At 39.8% G+C, this 12,987-nt stretch overlaps 1 protein-coding gene across 6 annotated transcripts in view; it reads right to left on the bottom strand.

Moving 5' to 3' along the window:
• Window positions 1-12,987, bottom strand: part of ECPAS (Ecm29 proteasome adaptor and scaffold) — a 97,262-nt gene that overhangs the window by 72,985 nt on the left and 11,290 nt on the right. The window lies entirely within an intron of this gene.

Raw genomic sequence — 12,987 nt, 5'->3', positions numbered from 1 at the left:
TGCCAATGCTTTGATATTTGATTTTAAGGAAATACTGTTCATTTCTTAGGTGTAATAATGGTATTGTGGTTTATGTTTGTTTTTAAAGGTTCTTAGAAAAGTTATCGCTGGTGATTGAGGAGACTTCTAGGCAGGCTAGAAATGTCCTGTATCTTGTTCTAGGTGATGGTTGCAGGGATATATATCTTGTAAAAACTCATCAAGCTCTCTACTTTCATACTTTATTATACCTCAATGTAAAATTTTATTTAAAAGAGTCTTTATTTTTTAGAGATCAAGACTGAAATACCCACAGGTGAAGTAATAGTTACAGGGATTCACATAACCAAGGGTGTACTGGAAATTTGCTAGAGAATAAATTTCAGATGCTCTCACAACACACACACACACATACACACACACACACACGATGACTATATGAGAAGATATGTTAATTAGCTGGACTACAGTAATCATTCCACATGTATGTATATATCAAATCATCACACTGTACCTCTTAAATACATACAATTTTTTTTAATATAAATAAGGTAATAGTCTCATTTGGGTCCTTATAAAAAATACTAATCGGGGCAGAGGGATGAGGAATGGGGAGAGGCCATATAAATGAAACCAGTATTGGCCACTAATTGATTAACTGCTCAAGCAGCATAACAGATACAGAGAATTTGCTCTTTTGTGTATGCTTGGTATTTTCCATAATTTTTTAAAGACACACACACACACAGAATACAGAGGTAAGACATTTTGGTAGCAACAAGCATACCCTGAACCCAAATCTTGGTTTTTAGATTATCATTCGCCAAAAAGAGGAACCAGGCTCCTTGAAAAAATGACAGATTCTGGGGCTGGAGCAGTGAAAAAGCAAGATGAACCTGAAGCATCTTGTAATGCTAAAAAGAAAATGGGGCCTGTAACATGTTGAAGGTCTCCAGGAGACCCCCATAAGAGTTCCAACATGGCCAAAGTGAATAATTTGAGGAACAAAATAAACAGAACAGTACTGGATTATAACCCAGAGTATAAAAATTAATCTACATGAATCCATGCTGATGTAAATAAATTACTAAATGATTAAATTCAATGGGGGAAAAGAAACCTCTTTCTTCTGAAAGAATTCTAAGTGTTACCTGTAGATACCTCCCCCTGCAGGAGGTACAACTTCATTTCTGCCTCCACCCTGTTTGAGAAGGTGGACTAGGTTTACTGAGTTGCTTCCAAAGAATAGAAAAAGGAAAATGTTAATGCTACAGTGTAGATGCTTGATAAATACTATCTTTACCAAGTGATGAAAGTTACCACCATGACTGATGTCACATGGCTATCATGATCCCTGATGTGACAAGGGCACTGCACCTCTGCGGTGTTCTTTGAAAAGCCCCAGACTTCCCCCCCCCCCAATCTAATTATCAGTAAAACAACTAGAAAAACCCAAACTGGAAGAACTTCTATGGGACACCCAGCCAGTACCGCTCAAGACTTCCTTTTTTTTTTTTTTTTTTAAAGATTTTATTTATTTATTCATGAGAAACAGAGAGAGGCAGAAGGAGAAGCAGGCTCCCGACAGAGCAGGGAGCCCGATGCGGGACTCGATCCCAGATCCCAGGATCATGACCTGAGCCAAAGGCAGACGCTTAACCATCTGAGCCACCCAGGTGCCCTCAAAACTTTCAAGACAGTGAAACACGGGGAAAGACTAAGACACTGTCACAGACCAGAAATGAGAGGAAGACAACTAAGTGCAGTGTGGTGCCCTAGGTCAGATCCCGGAAGAGAAAGAGGACATTAATGGGAAAAAGTGGTGAAATCCAAATAAAGCCTCAAAGTTTAAATTTTAAGATGATAATAAAGGAAGAAGAAAAGAGTAAGGAAGAAGGAAGGAGGGAAGGCAGGCAGGATGGCTGTGAGATCAGCAGACCAGATGCTTCTATACAGTGGCTGTGAAATCAGTCCACAATATTTGTGCCAGTTCCAGGAGGCTCGGCCCTAGTGCCTCACAGATCTCAGGGCAGCAAAAACTGTCCACGGATTTTACCTAGAGAAACGATGGAGAATTTTTCTGGGGAAGAAGGCAGAAAGTTGAATTTATAACAAACTGATCTAGAGAATCTGTACCAAGATTTAAACAACCAAGTGATATTGGCCTCTTTCATTTTTTTTGTACAACTGTTCAGTTTCTTCTTATGTTTCCCCACCATAGTGCCTAAACTTTCTTCTCTCCCTCACTAGGAAAGAAAATGTAGCATCCTCAATGCAATAAAATTATTTATGATGGAACTACGGGAATGGCAAAAGGGCACCAAACCTTATGTGGGACCCCTCCCAAACAGGCCAAGTGTGCCAGAGGAAGAGTCAACCCTCCTACAGCCTTTGAGGAGCAGCAGTGTAACACTCTTATGCCATCTTTCGTACACAATGTACTTTAAATAAAGGTAATTAATCACGTTCAAGCTTTATTAGAACAAATGTAAATAAGTGCTGATATAATCAAGTAGTAAATTTATCAACCTGTTAAAGCTAACAAAATAAAAAGTAAAGATTTAGCAATTAATCCAATTTTTAGAGGCACAGTAAGAATCTGCTGTGGACACCTGGGTGGCTTAGCCAATTAAGCGTCTGCCTTCAACTCATGTCTCAGTCAGGGTCCTGGGATAAAGGCCCACGTTGGGCTCCCTGCTCAGCAGAGAACCTGCTTCTCCCTCTGCTTCCCCCATCCCTGCCCCCGGGCTCATGCTCATGCTCTCTCTCAAATAAACAAATCTTTTTTAAAAAAGTTCTGAACTCTGTGCCCTTAACCTAAGCCAGGAAACAACCTCACAAAAGTGACAAAGGCAAATTAGGCCCAGGACCCCCAAAGTGTCTGTCTATTCAGAAACAAGGAGGGCTGCAGCCAAAAGTTCTGAAAATTCAAAAGGAATCCAAAACTCAAATCCATCTTTCACACAGACTGAGTTTTTCGTGTAGGAAGTGAAATCCTCCAGGTCATCACACAGTATCTGAGATACGACAAACACTACTTCAGGGTCAGAAGCGAGTTCCATCCTCTCCACAACTACGACATTATTCACTGCATACAAACTCATATCCAATTATTTTCACTTATGAGAAAGAGACATTGCCGTAACCTCAGACAATCACTGTTAAATGTGGAGGCTATATTCTGAGCTATTACTTCTGGTTCATAAAACTAACATATTTTAACCTAAAAACTGAAATATGACATATAGTATTTTACAGTTTGCCTTTCTTTTTCCTTTTGATTCATACAAGTCCTTTACCTTTGAAGCATATAGGTCTCAGAACTTTTTAGATTTTAGAATGATAATATAGTATATATACTGCGTATTTCAAATAACCCTATCCACCCAATGGGTTCTAGAGCAGTACCTGTAATCAAATACATTCATATTTCTGTAATAAAACATATGGGCAGTCACACTAAGTGGGATAATCAAAGATTATAAAGAACCACATATCCACTCAGATCAGGTTTTAAATACCAAATGAAGAACACTCAAAAAACGTTTGGTTACATATAAAATCTTAAATATCTTTCCATAGCACTAAATAAAAATCTAATTGATAATGGCCACAGAGAGACTTTGTCTATAGAATAGTATAATATATTTAACTAACCCTTTATTTGTGTTATTACCAGTTTTATAGTATCACAAACGATGCTTCAAAGAACAACTTTATCCATGCATCTGTGCACTGGTATGGGTTTCTGTAAGCTGAAGCCCTAGAAATGGAACTGCTGAGTCAAAGTTCCTTGACTGCGTGTCCCAAGTTTAATAGATTTTGGGAAAATACTTAATAATGTATGAAGTGTTGGGTCACTATACTGTACACTTGAAATTAACATAACACTGTATGTTAACTATACTGGAGTTAAAATTAAAAACTTAATTTAAAAAGTCTGTGCTGGGGTGCCTGAGTAGCTCAGTAGGTTAAGCCTCTGCCTTCAGCTAAGGTCATGATCCCAGGGTCCTGGGGTGGAGCCCCACATCTGGCTCCCTGATCAGCGGGGAGTCTGCTCCCCCTCTCCCTCGCCCCCCCCGCCTCTCTGCCTACTTGTGATCTCTGTCAAATGAATAAATAAAATCTTTTAAAAAATAAAAATAAATAAAAAGTCTGGGCTAATTTATACTACCATCAATGTCACAACTAGCAATTTTCCCACACCCACTCCTACACTGAGTAATCAATTTAATAAAGATTGTAAGTAATCAATCTTAGCTGAACTGAGAGATGGAAAGGGATCACACTGTTGTCTGACTTTTTCTTTTTTTTTAAAGATTTTATTTATTTATTTGACAGAGAGAGATCACAGTAGAGAGAGAGGCAGGCAGAGAGAGAGAGAGAGGGAAGCAGGCTCCTCGCCGAGCAGGGAGCCCGATGCAGGACTGGATCCCAGGACCCTGAGATCATGACATGAGCCGAAGGCAGTGGCTTAACCCACTGAGCCACCCAGGCGCCCCTGTTGTCTGACTTTATACCTATTTTATCACTGAGGTGAAATATCTTCCCAAATATTTATTGGTCCTTTGAAATATCTTCTTCAGCAAATTACTCATTATTCCTTTGAGTTGCTGACTTACAAAAGCTTTTATATATTGGGGAAAAAATCTCCCCCTATTCTCCCACACATCATAAATACTTTTTTCCTAGCATGCCTGTGATTCTACTTTCTAGATTTTCATTTCATATCTAAGTTTTTAAAATATAAATTTACCCTTCCTTCCTTTTATGGCTTCAGAGTTTCTAGTCATGCTGAGAAATGCCTTTCTCACTCTGAGATTACAAAAAATAGTATAGAAAAGAGTTAACACAGCAGGCCCAAGACAGCTATCCTTAGAAACACTGGCCTGCCAGGCTGGCCCTTGGCTGGCATCTGGAAATGGGTTTCAGGAGAGATTCCCCCCACTACCAGGACTGCTAAGAATGGCTCACTGGGCCTAAACCCTTTGTACAAACAAATGGTTTAGTTTATGCTGAACACCTGCTTTCCTTCTCAGAATCTGGAATTGTGGTGCGTGTTAGGCAGAAGATGCCAACACCACCAGCAATGATTAAAAGCCCTCAGCACATGGGGCACCTGGGTGGCTCAGTCAGTTAAGCGTCTGCCTTCAGCTCCGGTCATGATCCGGAGGTCCTGGGATCGAGCCCCACATCAGGCTCTCTGCTCAGCGGGGAGCCTGCTTCCTTCCTCTCTGCCTGCCTCTCTGCTACTTGTGCTCTTTCTGTCAAATAAATAAATAAAATCTTTAAAAAAAAAAAAAAGCCTTCGGGTGCCTGGGTGGCTCAGTGGGTTAAGCTGCTGCCTTCAGCTCGGGTCATGATCTCAGGGAGCCTGCTTCCTCCTCTCTCTTTGCCTGCCTCTCTGCCTACCTGTGACCTCTGTCAAATAAATAAATAAAATCTTAAAAAAAAAAAAAAAAAAGCCCTCAGCACTGAGTCTCTACTGAGCATCTTTGGTAGACAACATGTCCCACATATTGTCACAACTCATTGCTGGAGGGATTAAGCACATCCTGTGTGACTCTACTGGGAGAGGACTCTTGGAAGCCTGGACCTGGTTTGCTACGGACTTTGCTCCACATGCCTTTCCCCTTAACTGATTTTGCTTTTTGTCCTTTCTCTGTAATACATCTTAGACATGAGTACAAATATATGCGGAATCCTGTGAATTCTCCTAACAATTCACTGAAACTGGGGGTGGCCTTGGAGACCCCTGCCACATATATTTATCTAGGTTCTCTTCCTGCTGTTATGATTCTGCTTTCTGCATTCAAGCCTTTAATCTAGTTGGAATTGGGGGGGGGGGCACATGGATGTAAGAAACATAGTCTTTTGAGGGTTTTTTAAATCTTTTTTATTGTGAAATAAAACATTTACAAAAATGCACAAAATGGAAGTGTGCAGTTTCATGAATCATTACAAACATCCATGAAACTACCACCCAAGAAAAAAACTTATTTTGAAACCTGTACTACAAAGAAAGACTTCTATTGAAATCACAGTTGGAGAGGACTGAAAGACTGTTCAACATAAAAAACACAGTGGGTTTTAGGGACTCACCTAAGTTCACAGAGGTAATAAGCAGCAGGGCAAGAACTAGAATGGGGTCTTCTGACCTTCAGTCTAAAAAACCTTGCCTACGCTGTGCCACTGTCTGCAACAATGATCATAGTTTCTATACAGCACTACGCTACACATACTACATCAGACACAGGGAGCCCTGTTTGAGAGCATCACCAAAAGATCATGTGACTTTGTCTCATTCAAGAGGTAGTTAAGACAAAATGGAACAATGTACAAAAATCAAAGGTCAAAAAATGACACTAGAGAAAGCTCACCACTGTGAATCCGAGCTAATAGGAAATGTGTCAAGTTGCAACTTCCCCTTCCTCCTTCTCCCTGCTCATCTAAATTCTGTCCTCCTTCAAGGCCCAGAACTCTCCTAACCTCCACTATGCAGCACTAACTTCCCTAAGGAGATCATATCATCTCTAATGATAGAGAAGTTACTGAAACCCCACCCTGTGTCAGGGCTTGGCGGTCATGGATCGACAGAGTGAAGAAGGAAGGGGCGAGGATGTGGCACAGGTCAGCAGCACTTGTATATGCTAGTTGTATGCTGAAGTACCGGAAAGCCAGAGACAGAGTGCCCAAGACGGCAGCATTTAAGGATAAAGGAAGGAGAATCCAAAAAAGGAAATGATGGGCAGCATACAAAAATAGGAGGAAAACGGAGTATGGGGTCAGAAGAACTAGGGAAAGAAAAAAACAAGCTAGTCAATGAAAACTGGAAAAAAACGGTTTACCCATATAGAAAAGAAATACCTAAAAATTCCTTAAAACTCCAGGTAGATTAATGACATGTAAAAAGTAGAATTTTAAAGATTTTAAAGTAAAACTGAGAAGAGAAAATTAAAATGCAGGCACAAAACATAAAACACTAACGGGTTAGGATTTTAAAATATTGCGAAACACACCATAAAATAAAAAGGTTAGTTATAAATAGCAACAATGGTTTTAAATGAAAAGGACTCGAATACAGAATACTTTAAACATTCCTGCAAATTAAGAAAAAGCAAATTAATCCCAATTTTTTACAGAAAAAAAGGATAAAAGAAAACAATTCAGAAATGACACCCACATAAAAAGATTCTCGGGGTGCCCGGGTGGCTCAGTGGGCTAAAGTCTCTGCCTTTGGCTCTAGTCATGATCCCAGGGTCCTGGAATGCAGCCCCGCATGGGCTCTCTGCTCAGCAGGGAGCCTGCTTCCCTTCCCCTCTCTGCCTGCCTCTCTGCCTACTTGTGATCTCTGTCTGTCAAATAAATAAAATTTAAAAAAAAAAAAAAAGATGCTCAATCACAGTGATCAGGAATACGCAAAATTAATACAATAAAATAAGAGAGCATCCCCTTCGCATCAGAAAAATTTTGCAGGGACGCCTGTGTGGCTCGGTGGGTTAACCTCTGCCTTCAGCTCACATCATGATCTTAGGGTTCTCGGATCAAGCCCCACATCGGGCTCTCTGCTGCGGGGGGAGCCTACTTCCCTTCTCTCTCTGCCTGTCTCTCTGCCTACTTGTGATCTCTCTGTCAAATAAATATCTTTTTTTTTTTTTAATTAAAAAAAAAAAAACTTTGCAAATCTAACTACCAACTGTTGGCAAAGACGGGAAACAAACCAAGAGGTACTTGATTAAGTTCACTGCTGATAGGGCATACACTGATAAAATCTCTGAAAACAAATCTTGAGCAATTCTACACCAGGGTAACATACCCTAAAGCTGTGCCATTCAAAGTAATCCAGCTGCAAACTGGCCCCGTCAGAAAAAGATAAGGAACACTCTTCCCTCCGTGGACAAAGTCTCACTGAGATAAGAAATGTCAAATAAACTAACAATGATAGTTAATTTACATTCTTCCTCAGTTCCCTTTGTGCAAAAACTAATTCTCCCTTCCTTAGACCACACTTTGCATAACCCTGTCCTGGAGAAAAACTCTCCTAGGCAAAGACAAGCACAAGGAACCCCTGTAAGAAACTGATCACACACACAGGGTCGGTAAAAGCAAAAATGTGGAAACAATCTAAATGTCAATCAACAGGAAAATGCGTAGAGAAATTGTGGCAGAGTCCTATGACAGTGAAAATAAACAAGAGTTAAATGTCATAGGACCAACATGACAATATCTAAGAACCTAAGATCAATGAAAGCAAGTGCAGAAGGATGTGTACAGTTTGAGTCTACCTAGGTCAGGTTTATAAATGCAACATATATATGGTGCATATGACATATATACTTCACAGGGATGACCACCTGTGGGCTAGAAGGGAAGAGAGGAGGAGGAGGAAAAGGAAAGAGAAAAAAAGAGAATGAAAGGAAAATTGTAATGGGTAACACAGCAAGCTTGAACTGTGTCTCTAATATTTATTTCTTAAATAAAAGATGTTTTGCTAACAGCAAAAAATGTAAATAAAGATTTGACAAAGATGGGTAGGACATACATAAATATTTCTAAGATTAATCTCTAAACTTTCTTCATACTTGAAACTTTCATTATTTTTAAAACAAATACATACACCATACTAATTTTGTTTTAGATACAACTACATAAAAGGGGTAAGAAAATATATCAGAGATTTTTCTTCTTTATACTTTCATGTACTTTTCAAATATTCTTCAGTAAAAATACATTTCTTTTTTTTTACAAAAATCTCTTGAAAGAAGCCAGGTTTCAGGGATAAAGAAATTTAAAGCACAGAATTTTAAAGCTTAAAAGGAACCTTAAAGAATACGGAAGGACAAAAACACGAACATTTACTGATGGGAATGCAATATAGTAACTTTAAAAGACAGTTTGGAGGTTCCCTACAAAACTGGAGTCTCACCATATGATCCATCAACTGCACTCCTTGCTATTTACGCAAAGGAGTTGAAATCTTATGCCCACACAAAGACCTGGACAGGGATGTTTCTGCAGCTTTATTCCTAAGTGCCAACACTTGGAAGCAACAAGATGTCCTTCACACTAGGTGAATGGATAAATACAAACAACAAATATTTTTCAGTGCCAAACAGAAATGAGTTTTCAAGTCATGAAAAAACATGCAGGAACCTTAAGGGCACATTACTAGGTGAAAGAGGCCAATCTGAAAAGGCTATATACTTTTTGACTCCAGCTATATAATACTCTAAAAAAGGCATAACTATGGAGACAGTAAAAAGATCAGTGGTTGCCAGGAAGGAATGGGGAAGGAGGGACGAATAGCAGGAGAACACAGGATATTTCCAGCAGTGAAAATACTCTGTATGATATTATAATGAGGGATATATGTCCAAACCCATACAATACAGAATACCAAGAGTGAACTGTAATATAAAGTACGGACTTCAGGTGGTTATGTGTCAATGTGGTTTATCCTTGATTAAAAATGTACCATGCTGGTGAGTGACGCTGATGGAGGAAGCCATGCTTTTGGCTGGGGGAGGGGGAGAACAGGACAGGGGGAGGGAGTGAAGCAGAGGATTACACAGGAAATCTCTCTGTGCCTTCTTAATTTTGTCGTAAACCTAAACCTGCTCTAAAAAAAAATAAAGTTTGTTTGTTTTGTTTTGTTTTTAATTTAGTCTCAGGGGCACCTAGGTGGCTGAATTGGTTGATTTCAGCTCAAGTCATGATCTCAGGGCCATGAGATGATCCCCGTATTGGGCTCGGCGCTGGGTCTGGAGACTGCTTAAGATCCTCTTCTCATCCTCTCCTTCTGCCCTCCAAACCCACCGTATGAGCACACGGTCTCTCTAAAATAAGAAAATCTTAAAAAAACAAATCTCAGTCTCAAAAAAAAAAAATCTTCAATCCCAGAACTAAAAACAACTTCCAGTTTAGCTTATGTCAATTTTTACATTCATGCAGGAAAAAAGCCTACTAAAAATAAATTTATTCATTTCGTTTCCACTAAATATTTCTATAATCCACATTATTCCCCAGTCTTTAACTTCTCTATGTAAAGGCAAAGAAGGGACTTCCTTCCTTCTACCCCTCCCAAGGAAGAAATAACCAGTAAAGGTTTAAGGCCTTCCCTTCAACGTTACCCACCATTAGCCACTGATATTTCTGAAAACATGTAATTATTCCTGACAAATAAAACTGTCCATATAAATCATTCACTCTTCAGATCACTCGAAAAAAATACAACTTTGACTTCTGCGTTAAGGAGGAAAGGCTATTTCTTCACAGGATTAGAAAAGGCAAATACTGGGGTGCCTGAGTGGCTCAGTGGATTAAAGCCTCTGCCTTCGGCTCAGGTCATGATCCCAGGGTCCTGGGATCGAGCCCCGCATCGGGCTCTCTGCTCAACAGGGAGCCTGCTTCCCTTCCTCTCTCTCTACCTGCCTCTCTGCCTATTTGTGATCTCTCTCTGTCAAATAAATAAATAAAATCTTTAAAAGAAAAAAAAAAAGGCAAATACTGGTTTTTACTCATATAATCACTCATACAAAAAAAAGTTAAAAATAACAGCAATATTGGGGCACCTGAGTGGCTCAGTGGGTTAAGCCTCTGCCTTCGGCTCATGTCATGATCCCAGGGGCCTGGGATCGAGTCCCGCATAGGGCTCTCTGCTCAGCAGGGAGCCTGCTTCTCCTCATCTCTCTCTCTGTCTCTCTGCCTATTTGTGATCTCTCTCTCTGTCAAATAAATAAATAAAAATCTTTAAAAAAAAAAAAAAAACAGCAATATGTCCATTTCCTGAGATGTATCATCTTTTCACAACAACTTGAACATCAAAACATTCCTTTAAAGTATGCAAGGCAAGCATACGCCATCAAAAAGAATACGAAAAGTTACTAAATTTAAGGTAGTAGTTATCTCCACATGATGGAATTTCAGAGGATTCTTTCTTGGCTTGTTTAATTTTATGTCATTGCTAATTTACTTCATGAACATGAATTACTTGTTTGAATTAAATCGAGGAAACAGTTATTTCAGAGAAAAAGGTTTAGGAATGTTTTTAAGGCTGCTTAAATTTTCTACAAAGAACATTATTTTTTGTGAATATGAAAGTAAATTTTAAATTGTTAATCAGGTTAGAGCTTACGTGGAAGCTGAGACTGAAATGGAAAGCTGAAAATACTTAGACCACTGCCCACTGCATCATAAATCAATTAATAATCTAAAGCTACAAGGTATTTTGAGAAACATCTATCAGGTTACCATAGAAATACACTAAACCCTAATGGAATAATCTCACAAGGAAATATTGCCCCTCCTGGTATTTATTTTCTTTTGATTCATACATACGTAAAGATATTACAGTCACAAGGCAGTTTCACATGGGGCTTTGGGCCTTAAAAAACACTGTGAGGGGGGCAACTATTGCCTGCATTTATAGATGAGAAAACAAGCTCGGGATCTGATTTGCCAAAGGTCACCAAGCTAGTAAGACAAATTGCTAAGTTGAACTTTGATAGGTCTTTACCCTCCAAGCACACACTAGAACACAGTACCTCCCTCTAAAGTACTATCTATTGAAGTAAGGTAATACTAGCTCCAACTTACAGATGAAGAAAGAGAGCCTAGAATTCATTAAGAATGTTGACTTAAAAAAATAAAGAGAAGAATGTTGATCAAGACTTCTAAGGTAGTAAAGCGTCAGGGCTAGGGTTCAAACTCCAGGCCAGTCCAACTCCAAACGCAACAGTCCTTCCAGCATGCTAAACTGCAGCACAGCCGAAGCAGAGAAAGGGGGTGGAAATGACACAAAGCCTTACTGGACAACTGTGTAACAACATGACTTTGTACCCCGGCCACAGCCACTGTGTCAGCATGGGTCCCAACTCAATCCATACCTTCCTCAGCAATTCAGAAGTGGGACCAAAAACTCAGGCCTCTCTGGAGGGCCTGGGCCAATGAGAATAGAGCCGGTGGACAGGACCTGGTCATCTTTAGCCTACTCTGAAACACAGAGTCAGAGGAAGCTGGTCTGAAGACTGGGCATAAAGGCACAGAGAAAGCAGCTGGAAGAACTGGATGATTTCTAGTTTGTGAAGGCCCTTCTTGTTTCCATAAAACTCCCTAAAATAAATGCCCTGTTTTTGCTTAAGCTGGCTTACAACTGGGTCCAAATAAAAGCGGAAGGTCTTTGCCAAAGGGGATAAAAAAAGAAATACTTCTATAAAGGTACATTAAAAAAAAAAAAAAAAAAAAAAAAGTAAGCGGCCAGAACATGCCTAGAGTGAATTATCTGATCAGAGAAAGAGTCCTTCCTAATGGTGGGCCTATGCAGCCCCAAAGGAATCTTCTTAACCTTGAACCCCATTACTCCTGCAATAGCAATCCAAACTGCAATTGCTTCCTAAGTGTACCATGTTCTCCCTGCCCAATTATTTGGTCAATCAAGTCCCCCAGCTGGGAATATTCCCCCAACCTCTCCATCTCCACAGAGCCAAATCCTCCCATTCAAGAGCCAGCTCAAATATTACCTGCTGCATACCTACACTGTCCATCTGAGCCCTACAAACTCCCATGGACCTCTTCTACATCTCTGCTGGCACTCACTGCCTTATGCTACAGATTATGTAACTGCCCGATCTTCTCTGTCCTAGACCAAAGCAGTTCTTTGAGGTGTGATTTCAATCTGATTCCACCTAACTACCCACTCCTTCTCTACACTCCATCCTTCTATAGAGCTCCTTGGGTTGAGAAACTGTGACTTAAGTCCCTTGGTATCCCAGCACTTAATTCAGACCCTTGCAGAGAGGAGTTGCTCAAATACCTGTTAAATGTATGAAATATTAATTCCTCGTGCATTAGAAAAGTCATTAGAAGTTTATACATTTAACATCTGTAGCAAGGGAAAGGAGGGGACTGGTGACAATTTATAATACTGATGTTAGAATCTCTTGGAAAAGGGATGATACGTATTGTAATACTACAACAAGTGCTTACGGTTTAAAAAAAAGGGGGGGTGTT

This window comes from Mustela lutreola, chromosome 12, assembly GCF_030435805.1.
Source record: "Mustela lutreola isolate mMusLut2 chromosome 12, mMusLut2.pri, whole genome shotgun sequence".
Classification (NCBI taxonomy): Eukaryota; Metazoa; Chordata; class Mammalia; order Carnivora; family Mustelidae; genus Mustela; species Mustela lutreola.
This window is presented reverse-complemented; position numbering and strand designations above follow the sequence as displayed.